Below are 17,851 nucleotides of genomic sequence, written 5' to 3' on the forward strand. Positions count from 1 at the left end.
ATGCAAATACACAGCCGGACTGGAGGCTAAGCACTCTCAACCCATGACTGTAACAGACAGTCAAGAGGAGAAGAGACACACTAGCATCACACCACTAGTCACACATGGATCTACAAAACAAGCACCGGCAAAACATACACATAAATACACAAAAACATATTCGGAGGCACTAGGTACCAATCTGAAAAAGAAACAGTGCCCTCCAAAGCAGACAAGCAAGCAACCTGCACTTCCAAACACAAGCCAGAAAACACATAATTCACCTCAGCAGTGTGCCTCACGACAGCCCCTAAGGCAAAACACCATACCCAACATGCTAGTAATAGGAGACTCTATAGTAAGGCACAGAGATTTTCCACTCACCAGGCTGAACAAGGAGAAGGTTACTGTCAGCTGCCTGTCGGGTGCTAGGATCCGCCACATAACACAGGCACTTAGGTCACTCCAGAACAAGTACAAGTATGATGCTGTCATTGTACATGTTGGTGTGAATGATCTAAGACGTACCTCCCTGGACTACATGAAAAGAGATATCGAGGAGCTCTCTGATCATGTAGCCCAAGCTGGTATGACCCTGACCTTGAGTAGCATACTGCCTTCACCTAGAATGATACCACAATACAAAGACAAAATGATCAATTTCAACAATTGGCTAAGCTTCTGCTGTCATTCTAAGGGGATCCGGTGTCTGTCTGCCTGGGATGACATGATAGACAAGCCTCGCTGTTTCGCCAGAGATGGTTTGCACCTGTCACCCCTAAGCTTTCGAATACTGGCCAAGGCTCTTGCCGTCCCCATAGTGCCTTTTTTAGACAAGGCTCAAAGGACAAACCAACCACCGTAACCAGCACAGGTAACCAAAATCTAAGGGTAATGCTACTCAACACCAGAAGTCTCAACCTCAAAATGCACGCACTCGAGGCACTCCTCAGTATAGAGAAAATCAATGTTTGTGCAGTGACGGAAACCTGGTTCAAGGCTCCAGAGAGCACCCCAGCACTACCAGGTTACAATTCATATCATACCTTCCGGTCTCAGTTACCAGATCGCAGTACAAAGGGCGGAGGTGTATCCATATTCATCAAGGATACCCACATCTCCAGGTTAGTGGTGCAGCATGATGCCCCAGAGATCATCCATGCACAACTATCATCAGGCAAAACCACATTTCAAGTCGTAGCCTGTTATAGATCACCCACCATGTCCCAAGATGCTCACTCAGCATTCCTTGAGGCATTGGAAAACATAAAGGTCCTACCCAACACCATAATTTTGGGTGATTTCAACTACCCTGGTATAGACTGGGCGAACTACCAAAGTTCTAACTCCTATGCCCAGCGGTTCATAGAATTTATAAATTCAAATGCCCTTGAACAACTGGTATGTTCTCCCACTAGAGGGGACAACATATTGGATTTAGTCATCACAAATATGGGCGCCCATTTTACCACACCCGTTATCACTCCCACTGTGGGCAGATCAGACCACAAACTGATAACCCTAGACATCCTCACCCCTCCACCTCCACCAGTCAAAGAAACCATCATAAAAAACCTTTCCAAAGCAAACTTCAAACTACTCGCGTCAGAAGTGGAAAGCTTCACTATTCCCTTGCAGAAGGATAATGATATCCAGGATGCAGAATCCTACCAAGGCACTTTATATACATCTTCAGGATTGCATGGACCATGCTATCCCAAATAAAACCAAGACTCCTTCCTCAAGCAAGAAGCAACCAGTCTGGTGGACCCTGGCCATAAGCAAACTATACAATAAAAGGAGGAGACTTATACAAAAAAAGGCCAAATCTCAAGTAGAAAAATCTTCCCTGATCAGCTTTAGTAAGAAATTGAGGGCCCTCATCAAGTCAACTAAAGCCAATTTCGAAAAGAAAGTTGCCAAGGATACCAAGGATAACCATAAGGCCTTCTATGGTTACATCAAAAACCTAAATGGCAATGCTCAGGTCTATTCTGAGCTAGTACAAAATGGAACAAAATACACTGACCCCACTGACACTGCCAACATCTTGGCTGACAGGTTCAGTGCAAATCCCCCCCCCTCACCACCTACAGGGCCTATCTCTATTCCAGGTGATTGTGTAACTCCAATTATTACTGATACGTTGGTTAATAAGGCTCTATCTAAAAACACTGCCTCTATAGAACCAGATGGTGTCCCGGGCTGTGTCATACGCGAGCTCCAAAATGAATTAACCCTGCATCTGAATACCCTGTTCAGTCTCAGCCTCTCGACAGGATATGTGCCCATAGAATAGTGCACAGCAACGGTGGTTCCACTGCACAAGGGTGGGCCCACAACCGACCCTGGGAACTACTGACCAATAAGCCTGACCAGTCTGATCTGTAAGGCAATGGAGCGAATCATTATGGAACTCATAAATGGAGAGATTGGGAACCTCCAGTCGCTGGACCCCACACAGTTCGGCTTCGTCTAGGGCAGATCATGCCTCCTGAACCTGCTGGACTTCTTTGAGACAGTTACTCAGGCTATAGATAAGGGAAAGGAGGTACACACGGCTATCTTGACCTTGCTAAAGCATTTGACACCATTCCCCATTTGGGTATTATTGATAAACTCACCAACCTGGGCATAAACCCTTACGTCACAAGATGGATCACAAACTGGCTCTCAGACAGATCCCACAAAGTAAGAGTAGTGGGATCTATATCCGAATCCAGACCAGTAACAAGCGGTGTGCCTCAGGGCTCTGTCCTGGGGCCCCTCCTGTTTGGCATATACTTCTCTGAAGTACAGGCAAACACTGAAGGGCTGTGGCTGACCAAGTTCGTGGATGACTGCAAACTGGGTGCTATAATAGAGTCTCCGGCCGACATGAATATCCTCCAGAAGGGCCTTAATGAGACTGATGCATGGTGTCAAAGCCATGGTCTCAAGATAAATGCTAAAAAATGTGTAGTAATCCCCTTTGGAAAAAACAGAGTACCCGCGAACTGTCACATAGGAGGTAACCCCCTAAAATCGGAAGTAGTAATAAGGGATCTAGGGACCCAAGTAGATAGTCAGCTTTCCTTTGATAACCATGTTGCCAAGGTGGTTAGAAAATCCTTCTATGTGACCCATCTGATCACAAAAGGGTTCGCATCAAGATCTAAGGATGTAATGGTGCCCCTCTACTCCTCCCTCATCAGACTCATTATTGAGTACAATGCACCAATTGGTATGTACCTGGCTAGGCATCTCCAGCAACTGAAGAGACCACAGAGGTACCTCACTAAGAGGATTACTGGCCTCAAACAGTTGCCCTATGCAGCACGATTGAAAAAACTAAGGCTTTTCTCTGTTGCATACCGCCTTCTCAGAGGTGATCTCTGTCTAACATACAGAGCCATGTCCAACCCAGAACTGTTGAACATGCTCCATCTTAGCAAAACCAAATCCACTCAAGCTACACGCTTTAGGGATATAAACCTCAGCACAACAATGACTAGAACATGCTGGAGGGATAGATTCCCTTTGCAAAGACTTCCTTTGCTATGGAACAAGGTCCCGATCTACATAAGACAGAGCCCCTCACTATCACTCTTCAAGAGGAACTTTGACAAGTGGATGGGTAACAAAAGTTCACACCAGGGATCATACCAACAGCTCTACTAGATAGGGGCCAAGGGTACTAGCTGCTAGATCAAGGGCCTAGGGAACTAACCAAAGGGGCAGTGAATACCACACAACGTGGCTGGGATAATATATGCCTTCAGGCAGATAGCCCTGTACCTACCTATGAACCTATGAACACAGCTCCCTTTTGACCAAGTATGTAGGGATGTTAAAAATTAATTCCCATCTTTAACAAAACTTTTACTATACTGTAACATAACATGTAGCTCTTTCTCTAAATATTTTGATAAGGCAATAGTAATCCATCTTTTTCCTAATACAATAAGTCTCATTGGTGGACTAATAATGTATTTATGAATTATTGGGAGACCATATATATTAGAAATCACTGGATGTGCCAAATACAGATAATTATATAGCTCCAGTGTAATTGAGCACTCCATTAGTTTAATCATATAAGTAGGTCTTTACTTTATAAACGATATCATTAACCTGTAAACAATTAATCATCTTAAATGTATTTTCATCTCGTAGCAATTGTAACATCCAGTTAGTATAGTCATCAGTATTCATAATTACTACTCTTACTCCTTTGTCTGCTTGTTTAATTACTATATCATTTCTAGCTAATAACCCATTTAATGCATTTCTTTCCTCATATGTTAAATTATATTTTTACCATTTTTCATAAAAAACAATTCATACAATTAATTTTCACACATTTTATAAAATACTTTAGTGCATAGGTTCATTGGTTCATAGGTAGGTACTAGGCTATCGGCCCAAGGGCCTAAGTAAGCCTAGTCAACAAGGTTCCCTGGCTTACACCACCCAAGAAAGTTAATTTCCTGTGCCCCTGTCAAGCAGAGCCACAGAAGTGATCCCCGGGGTGTATTTCCTATTTCCCATCCACTCATCAAGATTTTTCTTGAAGAGTGCTAATGAGGAACTTTGCTTGACATAGATGGGTAGCTTGTTCCAGAGTATAGGAAGTCTCTGGGACAGGAATCTATCCCTCCAGCATGACCTGTTTATTGTAGTGACAAGGTTTAGGTCCTTAGAGTGTGTAGCTCGGAGGGATTGGGATTTCTTCAGGTGTAGCATGTCCAACAGCTCTGGGTTTAACATAGCTTTATATGTTAGGCAGAGATCTCCTCAGAGTAGGAGATATGTATGATGTGCCATTCGGTATAAAAGTACTACTCCATTTGAACTATAAATCATAGTTACTTTCATCATTCTTATACATATTTTTTAATTATAAATTCCTTACAAAAAATGAGATCTGATAGGGCATCATTAAGATTCCTATCTTTTGCTGGAATATAAGTCAGGCCTTTGCTCAATAACTGTAGCTCAAAATCAGTAAATATATTAGCAGACAAATTTAAAACAGTGTTATAACTACTAGGATTTAAAACAATATTAGAGCTAGTAAAATGCACTGCTTTACTACTGCTTGGCTTATGGTTGTTGGTCCTATCTTCATGGAGGTTGTAATCCATATCTATGTCTGTGTGGTTAGTCCTCTGTCTCTTCTCTTTCTGCTCCTGCTTCTCCCTCTCATACTGCTTCTGGACCTCCCTCGAGCTGGAATCTGAACTGGAAGTTTCAGCTGTAATATTTGTTGTGCAGTACAAGGTGTCTGGACTAAAAAAAAAGTTTTCAGTCGCACAACTGGTTCATTTAGGCAATGTTCTTCTTGTTGATGCGATCCTGTAGATAAATCCACCATTACTTCATCAGTACTTATTGTTGTACTAACAGCCATACTTTCAGTGTCTGAAACATGTAACCTTTAAGCCGTTAGTGGAGGGAAGGCATCTAAATCACCTACTGAAGTTCCCACTCGAACTGATTGGCTGCTAGATCCTCTGGGGAGTATTGTATTCTCTGTAGCATTAGATACGGCAGTTAGATGTACAGGAAAACTGCTTTTTTGTGTTGTTTCAGTATTATTCAAGGAATTAAGGTTAGTAGAGCTTCTAGGCCAGTAAAAAACTGTACTGTTTTTGAAATCATTAACATCACGAATAAATTTCTTCTTCTTTATAGAAATTAACTGTGCCTCAGAGCTATCTATTCTTTCCACCATTACCTGACATTCAGCAGTGGTAGTATTAAAATGAGGTGAGTCAACAAAATCTTGCTCTGTCCTCTGTATATTGGTCAAAAGTTCATTATCCAGAGATAAAAATAAATCATTCACGAGCCTCATATAATTAAGACTCAGTTCTAAATTACTTGAAAGGTTTGTTTTACAATAAATTGATGGTTTTGGACCATTGTTTTTTCTGTTCATCTTGATTCGTTATCTTTGGTCCATTTTTGGCTGTTTTAGATGATGTTTTACTTGTTTGAGAAATTAAAAATAGAGGGGAGACTGGTTAAAGGCGGTTTAAAACATTAAGAATTTTTTGATTACTCCACCATCAGCATATTCAAACAGCAACACATCTTAAACCAAAAATTAAACTATCAAAAACATTAAGAACAGAAAATAGGTTTGTATTACTCTGTGGTAACTTAAGATAAATATATTAATATGGGTATAATTCTGAGAGGATTATGTATTGGTAAATTGCCATCTAATGTTTTTTTCTTTTAAAATTAAGTATATTAAGAAGGATGGTCTGAAGCAGTTTATGTATACACTTCAACTTAGTTGCAAATCTCAATAAACAGGGACAGTGAAAAACGTAAATAACTGATGAAAGAGACACAGCAGCTGTATTAAGGACTTTGTGCAGCGCTTGTAGAAATGGGTCAATAAGGTATTGAAAAGTGCCAATAAAAAGAAAGGGGAATTAACTGAATTTAAAAAGAAGTTAAAACAACACATACAAGACTGCAAATCAGGGCATACATTTATAAGGCAAAGGTTTCAACAACCCAGGGAGCATTCCCAGTTCCATCAGAGCTTTTTGTCATGGAGAAAGAACTCATCAAGAAGAGATTCCTGGGGGAATGGCGCTTATGGTGCATTTTACTGATAATAATGAAGAGCTGCAGCAGGAATTAAACAGCAAGAAGTACATGTGCAGGTGAGGTTAACAACACAGGCACACCCAAAGAGGAGAGAGGTATTTAAAAGATCCAAAACCATGATGTCAGACTCAGAGTTTTATGCAGAGAAGTAGAGGACAAGGATGAGATGCCATCATGAAAGAACTGCAAAAATATAATCGGTGACATACCCTTGACAACTGAAAACTGGACTTGTGGAGGTAATGCACTTCAGTTATGGTGGTATTTTGAAAAAAACAAATAATATAGCATATGACATAATCAATGATAATAATTTAAATTCAATTAAGCAGGCAGAGAAAGATTCAGATATAGTAATTATAAAAAGGGAGGTAGATGAAAGAATAGGTATGGGCATATTAAGCAATAGTGAGGAATATATAAAATTAAATGGAAATCATCATGATTTTTTTTTTCGAAAAGAGTACAAAGAAATTGTAACAGAGGGAGTTAGGTAACATTTTTTAATAAAAAAACAAATTAGGAGTCTTGCTCAAGAGTCACCCAAAGTATCAGTTGTTTTATTGTGTCCCTAAAATACATTAATATTAAAAATCCCCCCTGGCAGATTGATAGTGGCAGGCATGGGTGGATTTTTGGAACCATTAGGAGAGGCTTTAGATAAGTTTTTATATCCGTTTGTTTGAAATTTGGATTCATTTATCGTGAAAAGCAAAGATTTAAAAAAATAAATGAAGTACCATCCAATGAAAAGATCAACATTTTTGGATAACATGTGATGTTAAATCTTTGTATGGAAGTATAAGACATTAAAATGGCTTGAATGTTTTACAATCATATTTGGGGGAATTCACAAAGTACATAGCAATGGAATTAACAGAATTGCCTTTGACACCCAGTTATTTTTAACTTGGAAATGGATTTTATTTATAGATTTGTGGGACGGCTATGAGGCTAAGGTTTACCTTTACATATGCAAATTTGATCATGGGGAAATTTGAAAAGGAACATGAAATTTGTAAGTAAATTTGTAGATTTGATTTTTATTATGAAGGGATATGTAAAACAAGTTTTAATATTTCAAAAGTATTTATTAAATAGTTGAAACACAAATGGAAAGCCCAAGGAAATAAACTGCTGTAGATAAAATTCACAAAACCTTTAATCCAGTAGCCTTTTAAAATAAAAACGTGTTTAAAAAAGCACTTTCATTCCAATAATATGTGAACTTCATCAAATAACAATGCTGGATGTACACACTCATTTTAAAGCGTTTGTGTTCAATCACATGACCACCAAGCCCCCAGGAACTGAACCATCATCTTAAAGGAGCCACTAAAAAGAATTTCACAGTACATAGCACTGAGTCAATACTATTTACAAAAATTGAAACAAAGAATAAAATACAGAAAAATAGAAAAAGAATGTATTCCCCATAACATAGAAAAATGAAGGCAAAGTATGTAAATATATGCCTTATATTTAGGGCTCATCTTTCCAGTGCTTTTAACTTAAGCAATAATGAACTTTTTAATATGTTTGATAGATATAGTATAGAGTATATGGATGTGATTATAAGATATAATAATAAATTAATTGATGAAATCATGGTGGATCTAGAAATCTTGAATAATTCAATTCTTCATTATTTACAATATGAATCATTTAAATATGAACACATCTACATTTTCAGGAGTATTGATGAACAGATCCAAAATATAAAGTTAAAAAGCTTTAGAGGGTAAATGTGAATATAAAGAAAAGAAAGCATACCCCAACCTCCCCCATCACAAGCATGGGGTATGAGATTCAGTGTCAGTGCTAATACTCATGCATCAGGTGATGAGCAAACCGACCTCAGACAGGGTGTGATGGATAATTTGTTGGAGGAGGAAAACAGGGATGATTTTTTAGGACATGTAAACACTCCAGTTCTCTGGAGGTCAGAAAGGATCAGGAACCAATACTCCATTTAGAACAACCAATGGAACAACATGAATCTTTCCAGCCAAAACTTGAATACAATGCAACAAAACTGGAGAAGAGGAGCTAGGAGACAGAATAGTTGTTGGAATTACAAGAAGTGGAATTAAGTTCAGTTCCTGATGTTGCTACATGTATTCTACCCCCGATGTACCATTGTGATGAATTCCACCGATAATTTTACTGTCTATAATTTTTCATCTGTTAACATCAATGCTTACCATGGGGATTTATTTGTTTGATGTCTAACCTTTTTACCTAACAGGCATATAGATGTTGCAAACACACTTATGTATCTTAAGGAATATTCCAGAAAATTCAGTTTCATGGTGATGTTTCAAAATGTGGGATCAGCCATGCAACCATTAAGGATATCCAACACTTATAATCTCCAAATTCACCCTGTGAGCTGTGATATACGTAACATGGCATGCTTGGATTGAAAGGTAAGAAAACATACTTTAAAATATAATCTTTCTAGAGAAGAAACAGTGAGATTAAATGATTTATGAAGCAACAAAGAAATCAGGACCATGCAACCTGATAAAGGGGGTGGGTTGGTCGTGATGAATGAGGGTGACTATAATATGAAAATGAGGTCCATTTTTGCATCTGACACCTACAAGGAGGTATCTGTGAATAAGTACAATGTTGCATACAATAGGATAAAGGCAAATCTAAATGACTTATTTATTGATCAACAAATTTTGATTGATGACTATAACTATCTAAATGTGATGCATCCTAAGATACCCCATATGTTTGGTTTGCCTAAGATACATAAAAATAAAGAACAACCACCAGTGCAACCAATCATTGACAGCTGTGGTTCTGTCAACCATCCCTTGGCCAAATTCTTGTACACAAAATTAAAATGTTTGGTCACCTAGGAAACACATGTTTGCCTTGATTCTTGAGAATTTTTACAAAAATTGAATGACCTTCCCTTTAAAGATATATATATATATATATATATATATATATATATATATATATATATATATATATATATATATATATATATATATATCACTGTGGATGTCAGGGACTTGTATTTGCTCATTCCCTATGACTTGGGACTGGAATGGTTTTCTGAGAAAAACATACTACAAGACTACATTAATGTCTATGTCAATTTAATGGAGATTGTACTGAAAAATAATTTGCAACAAACAGGGGTAGCCATGAGTGCTGCGTGTCAGGGTCTTTTTGCCAACATTATCATGATACAATGGGAGAAAAAGTTTGTATTTAACTCCCATTTGTTTGCATCATGTAGATCCTACACATGCTTTTTGGATGATATTTTCATCCTGTAGAATGTTGAAGCTGACATCCCCTATTTTTTGTCATATATTAATCAAACAACCGAGTTTCTTGCATTCACCCATTAGAGTAATGATGTAAATATAGCTTACCTGGATATATGGTTGGCCAAGGAGAATACAAACAGAAGATTCAACTCCAAAATCCATAGGAAACGCACATATTCAAAACATTTTCTCCATTTTGACAGTTTGTGCCCTATAACACAGAAAAGGGCAGTGGTCAAGGGCTAGTTTGTGAGGGCACCCCAAATGACTATGGAAGCTACTGCCTTTTGGGGTGAGTTCATATTACAAAAAAACATGTTTTTAAAGTATGGCTATGCTATCCTACAAAATTTGTAGACAACTTGATGTTAGAGGTGATTAATAAACATGAGTCTCATCACTTCATGCCAATACTGGGAGGCCCTTGTGTGATTAACATTGGAAGTGAGGAAGTCCTAGATAGCGGGGGTACAATATCAATGCCACCCATGGCTGAGACTATGAAAATAATCACAGAAACCTTCAGGAATTCTTTTATTACAACTTATGCTACTGAAGGAAATTTATCCTGAAAAAGAATTGGTGTCTTGTCTTACAAGAGAATATCATTCGTGATTATGTGGGGCTGGGTCCATGAGTGGTGTTCAAAAGGGGCAGGAATTTAAAAGCAATATTAGAACACAGATGATCTAAACACCAACATATACAAAACATTGAATTTATGGGGATGAAAAAATGTGGTTGTTGTCCCTACTGCCCCCATTTTCTGGTGTGCCATGAAATTACATTGAACAACTAGGTGGTCACTATAAAAAACAGATTCAATTGTTGTACAACAAAGTTAGTATATTGTGCACTATGTATGTTCTGCCCCTGTTTCTACATAGCAAAAATGGAGAGGAGACTGAGGGACAGAATATACAAACATTTATATGAAATCGAAGTGAGAAAATAAACTAACACCCTCTATAAACACATAAAATGTTACCTACACCATGTGTCCAAATTTTGCATTTTGGAACAAATGTCTTCTAATAATAATGAAAGGCCATGGACCTTATTATTTAAAAATCGTGAATTATATTGGCAGTTGCCTTTGAATGCCAATAGTTGGCCTGGATTCAATGAACATGTTTCAATAACATGTTTTCCTAAGTTAAAAGCACTGGAAAGATGAGCCCTAAATATAAGACATATATTTATATACTTTTGCCTTTATTGTATTATTTTATGGGGAATGCATTGTTTCTATTTTCTGTATTTTATTCTTTATTGCAATTTTTGTAAATAGTATTGATTCAGTGCTATGCACTGTGAATTTCTTTTTAATGGCTCCTTTAAGATGGTGTTTCAGTTCCTAGGGGCTTGGCAGTCATGTGATTGAACACAAAAACTTTAAAATGAGTGTGTACTTCAGCATTGTTATCTGATGAAGTTTGTGTTATTTTTCGAATAAAAGCACTTATCTTTCATTGTTTTAAACTAGTTTTTATTTTAAAAGGCTAGTGGATTAAAGGTTTTGTCAATTTTATCTACAGAAGTTTGTTTCATTGGGCCTTCCATTGGTGTTTCACCTGTATTTCTTCAGTTTGTTTTCTGCCTGATTTATTGAATAGTGGGTATATGTTGGGTTCTACTTTTAAGACTGAGCAGGCTATAATAGATTATTTGGACTTTAAATTGTTTGTTAAATATGATAATATTTGTAGTAGGATTAAATGGAAAAATACAACTTTTAATACTTTTTGACATGCAACTAGTGGCTATTCAGTTTATTGGGCAACTCTTCACCTTATAGTCAGATGAGATGGATGTCAAGAAACTCACCTCAAGAGTAAATCCTGAAAGATGAATCATGAATCTTGATTTACACATTGAGAAGACATACCAGGCTGAGTTATGATCAAAAAGACACAATTATAATTCTTCATAGTATATGGGAAATTACCTGCTACCATGTACTACAAAAGACAAAGAGAAAAAAAAGTGCTGTAGCATTAAGTGTATTACAACCTGGAAGCTATCAACTTCTTACTACTGCCTCACAAACAGCATCCACCACAGAAGAGTGGTGTGGGAAGCTGTTAAATTCTTCCTTTAGACTTTTTTCCTTTTCTTTTTTCCACCCTTAAACAAAGGAAAACAGAACAGAGAGTTTAATTAGTCCGAGACTACAACTTAACAGTGCAAGATGTGCACAATAAAAGCTTGTTAAGCATCTTTCTGACATCAAAAGCCTAACTTTCCCCAATTTCAACATGTAATCTCAGTACTCCATTCACTACATAATTTTTTCAACACATTCCTTGACTTTCGTTAGCTGCCCAAATACAAGTTCCTTTTGAAAGTATAAGTACTGCAATTGTAGTTCTTTTAAGAGTGAAATAAAATGTGTAAATGGAAGACTGTATACTAATTCTGAAACTGCAGCATCTCAGAGTAGCCCCCCTACTCAGAGGTACAGTGATCTCGGAATTAGTATATAGAAGTACTACAGGTGTAGAGTCATAGCCTCCTATCAGGGGAGTATAGGGGACAAAGACCCCTTGCAAAAAATGTTACTAGCATTATAGCAAATATTAAGACTCCCTGTAATTCTTCCTCATTTCACACTTTATTGTCTTGCAGTTTTGGCACCAATAGTAACTGATGTCACATTTTCAGTAGAGGGCCACAGAAATATTTGCTCAAAGAACTTCTTTTTGGTTAGTCTGCAATTGATATAATAAAACGGGGCTGGTGAAATTACTTTAAATTCACATCTAATGGTTAATTGTTGAATTTAGCACTTGCAGGCATATTTGTACAGTACTTAGTATATATATTGTATGTGTCTCTTGTGTCAGTGTTATTTTATGTGCTTTCATATTCAACAGACTATTTGGAAATAGACCAGTTGCCATAATGGTTAAGGTCTTTGCCTCCCATGCATAAGGTACGAGGTTCAATCCTGACCTGCAGCTAATGCCTGTTTGGACTTTGCATGTTTTGCTTGTGTCTCTGTGGGGTTCCTCCCATCTCTGAAAAACATACTGTGTATTTCCATCTCAAACTCACCCAAAATTCTAGATGGTCCCCTACAGGGGGAAAAGTTGTACAGACCTATTACTTTGGGAATCTACTGTGATGTGCAAGTATCCTCAAGATAGAGGAACATGGATCACAGACTGTGCACTGTGGCAGGGCCAGCCACTCTAGGTGATTCTACCATGTTGACTAATGTTGTCAAATGGGCTTGGGTATTTGCTGATGATAAGTGGGTTAAAAACCCAGACCATTCCAAGATATGCCAGGGACCCATGCTAATGGTGGAGGGGTGGAGGTGCCCCTATTGGCCAGTGTTTGCCTGCCATAAAGCCCAGCTTGGGTCACCTGGGTTAGCTCTGTTGACTTAAAGCTGGATGTAAAAACAATCAACCTGCCAGACATGAACTAAGAATTGTTACACTCAAAGTAGGTTCACTGTCAGGACAGATTTTGAAAGTGGTGTTAAGGAGTAGGCTGGATATCCTATATATGCAGGAGACAACATGGAAGGACAGTGCAGCAAAGCCACTTGGCTTGAGATCTAGAGTCTACTACGCAGGAGGAGGACAGGATATAAATGGTGTAGGAAATGTGATGAGGGAGAGGCTTCAGAAGACAGTGAGGGATGTCATCAGAATTAGTGACAGACTCATGACAATCAGTCTCCAGCCTAATGACAGGGCAGTATTCATAATCTCAGCCTATGTCCCACAGCAGGGTTGTGATAGAGAGGAAAAGAGTGCATTTAGACAGCAGTTGCAGGATCTACTAGATAAAGCAGGACAACATGAATTGGCTTTGATAATGGGTGACGTGAATGCACATATTGGGACAGACAGAACAGGATATGAGGACTGCCTGGGTCAACATGTGAGGGGGGGAGGCAACAGGAATGAAGAAGGAGAGGCCATTCTAGACTTCTGTCTGGCAAATGGCTTGATAGCTGCTAACACATGGTTAAGAAAGAGAAACAATCACAAGATCACATACAACAGTGGCCAACATACAACTCAGGTAGACTTCCTGCTAGTAAGGAAAGGGCACTGGGGTAGAATCAGCAATTGCAAAGTCACCCCCAGTGAAACAGTCAGCCCACAGCATAAATTACTGATTGCCACAATCAGATGCAAGCAGTGGACAGGGAAGGCTCTAAGGACAACAGAGACCAGACTGAAGACCTGGAAGTTCATTGGAGAGAAAGCACAACAGTTCAAGGAATTACTCAGATCTCTAGCACCTCAAGAAGAAGAGGAAGTAGGTGGAGATGAAGAAGAATGGCAGTGCCTCAAAACAGCATGTGTAAGGACTTCAGAAGAAATATGCGGCTGAGCCAGATATGGCAATACGGTAAATAAGGAAAGCTGATGGTGAAATGCAGAAGTCTAGGAAGTCATCAAAACAAAGAAGGAGTGCAGGAAAAGTGGGAGACAGAAAAGATGGACCAAGCTAGGAAGGAATACTGGTTGTTTAACAAAGAAGCTAAGAAGGGAGTTGCAATAGTGAAGAATAAGGCATCACAGCCACTTCCAGCTTCTGGAAAGTGACTCCGTAGATGGCACAAATAAACTATATCAGGTTGCAAGGCAAAGACAGAAAGATAAAAAAAAATGGTCAGACACCCTTCATAAGGAATGCCAGCAATAACCTCCTCACCAGTACACAGGACATCAAGGCAGATGAAAGGAGCATTTTCAGCTGCTTCTGTATGAAGAAAACCCCACAGAAGTTGTGCCTCTCCAGACCCATCCTACAATGAGAGAAGAGGTGAAGTCCACCATTGAAGAAGTAAGAACAGCACTAAGGAAAATGATGCCAGAGAAAGCGGCAGGCTCAAATGAGGTCACAGCAGATATGATCAAGATGTTGGGTGAAATAGCAGATAATTGTCTCCTGGGGGTACTTATAGCAGTATGGAGGGAAAGGTGCATCCCAGATGACTGGAGAACAAGCATACTAATGTCAGTGTTCAAAAACAAAGGGACATTCACAACTGTGGGCTGTATAGAGGTATCAAACTCCTATCGCACTGCATGAATGTTTTGGAGAAGGTGATTGTTAAACAAATATGCAGAGTATTAGAAAGTAAGATGGGAAATGAGCAGTTCTGATTCAGACCAAGGAACAGCACAACTGACCAATGATTGCAGTGAGACAGATGCTTGAGAAGAAACTAGAAATGTGGAAGGAGGTCCAGCTGGGCATTCTTAGTCTTGGAGAAAGCATATGACATGGTCCCAAGAAAGCTGATTTGGGCAGTCCTGTCATGGTTTGAAGTCCCAGAAACATTGGTAGAATTAATGAAAGCTATATGCAGGGATCCAATTACTCAGGTATGAACAGTGTTCAGTTTCACAGAGGGGTTTCCTTTCAGAGTGGGTGTGCTTCAGGGTTCAGCTCTGAGCCCACTGCTGTTCATACTGGTGATGGACTACATTAGCAAACAAGCTGAAATACACAGATCAATGAAGTTGCTGTATGCAGCAACGTGACATTATAGGCAGACTCTGAGCACGATCTTCTGTAAAGGATAGTGGAATGGAAATAAAAACTGAAGGCACAAGGGATGAAAGTGAGTACAGCTAAGACAGTTGTACTGGCAGCAAATGGGGGAATTCAGAAAAAGCTGAGAAGTGAGATAGAAGTGAAAATAGTGGAACAGGTTAACAATTTGAAGTATCTGAGAGGGCTGGTGGAGAAGGAAAATATGAATGAGGAGGTCAAAACTAGAATCAGAGGGTCTGCAGGCAACTGACAAAGGGTGTCAGGTGCAATATATGACAGAAGAATGTCAAAGAATCTGAAAAGTAAGGTGTACAAAACAGTGGTGTGATGAGTACTACTATATGGTACAGAAACCTGGGCACTAAAGGTAGCACAGTTAAGGAAGCTAGAGGTGATAGAGATGAAGTGGCTGAGATGGGGGTTAGGATGTACACTGTGGGACAGATGAAGAAATGAGGACAGAAAGCCAAAAGCCAGAGTAGCTCCAATTGCAGAAAAGGTGAAAGAGAACAGATTACAGTGGTTTTGACACATCTGCAGAAAAGCAGAGGACAGTCTGGTGAAGAAGATTTGGGACAGACAGGAAGAAGGCAAGAGGAAATGGGGCATCCAGCAAAAAGGTAGATGGAGTGTGTGGGAGAAAGCCTGTGACAGTCAGGCATCTGTGTCCTAGAAGGTAGAAGAGTGGCATTGAACTGAAAGAGAAATGGTGACAGTTGACACAATTCCTTTACCCCATGTAGAAAATATAAGAAAGGGGACTGATGATGAAGATGATGATGATTTGGAAATAAATGTAGCCATGTGCTAGTGAATATATATGTTAATTTGTAATTATTCATCCCTGATTTTGGGCAGCTGTCCATGATTTTCAGGGGGTTTGTCCCTGATTTCCCTACCTTGAGGTTGAGAGATAAGTTTAAATTCCTGATGCTTGGGGATTAAGGAGTGGGTGTGATGCACCTTCTGTTCCACTTCAGTGCAGATACTTACAATATGACATTCACATCTATTGACTGTGAATAACAGTGAGTGTAGATTGTGGAGTTAAGTCACATTTATAAGGTGCTGTGGGATGGAGAAATAACATTTCTGGGATTACTGCAGAACAAGAACAGTTCTAACACTGATTAATATGCAAAGGAGTGTGCAGAAGTAAATGATTCATAAAAATTGATGCAGCTGTGAGAAGAAGATTCCTGAATAATGTAAAGAATTGTAATGTGTTTGTAGAGACATCTGAGGTTATTGGGGATAGGCAGAATCATTACAGGATAGCAAGACTATTATAGTGTGGTATTGTTCCTTTAGCTTACAACCACTTTGCCAAGAGCCAAGACATTGATCTTACAAAAGAAGAAAGGCACTGTGTCTGTACCACTGAATGTGTGGGAGAAAACACTTAAGTTGTGTTAGATAGAGGTTAGTAAAACACAGCATGTACATTAACTGATACCATGAGAGGGTTAAAATGATTGCTTGGACTGAGCATTGCAAAGATATATATGGTATGGAAGTGTCACTGTACTTATAGGGAGTATAATCTGGTCTGAATCTAAAAGAAAGTAAAAGAAAGTTGCAACAGTTATATGAGTTTGGTTTTCAGAAAAAGTAGTACAGCTTGGGATAGGCCTTCTTGAGGCTGCTACGGTGTCACGTGCAGATCCACTGAGCAAAAATTGCCCTGCCTTTGAAATAATAATATTTGTGTACCCACAGAATGAAAAATAAATAAATAAATAAATAAATAAAATCCATAGAAAAGCCATGAAATAATCTCCCCTTTAATATCAGGAACATTTCCAGGATAAAAGCATTAATGTCTGAAGAAATAAAAAACATTTTAAGTGCATTGGGTATGCAGTTGTTGAATGATATGATTTTTGGTAACAAAAATATGAGTTGCTAATCCTCCATTTCCCTCACTTCCTGGTCTGCTATATACCCCATTTAAAGTCCCTTAGGCCCCACTATTTATTATACATCACCTAATAAGAGTTGTTTCCACTGTCCTCTGTGACATATTGCAATCACAAACATCACAAATGTTGGATGACTCTAGGCAGTGTTTTTTTCTTATCAGCCTTGACACTGTTGAGCTAATTCTGTACTGAAAATCTTATTTATAAAATATAGTGTGCTAGTATATTTCTTTGTATGGTTTTAGGTACCTTATTAATTCTTAACTTATTCTGCTATTGTTTATACTTTTTCATGTTCCTTGTTCACTGCTTTTTTATGGTTCATTTTTGTACGTATTTTAACCATGTGTCTGAGATTTTCTCTCTCCATGACTCGACTGAAAATGGACCTTCCCAACCTTTTGTTTCATGATAATAGTAGTAAATAAAGTCATAAATACGCATTATGCAGGGTTTTTTCTTTCTGATCTTTAATTGCCCTAGTATTAGAAAAAACGTATGTTGATAACAGTGTAC

This window comes from Protopterus annectens, chromosome 7.part1 (assembly GCF_019279795.1).
Source record: "Protopterus annectens isolate FY-2018-M chromosome 7.part1, PAN1.0, whole genome shotgun sequence".
NCBI classification, from domain to species: Eukaryota; Metazoa; Chordata; order Ceratodontiformes; family Protopteridae; genus Protopterus; species Protopterus annectens.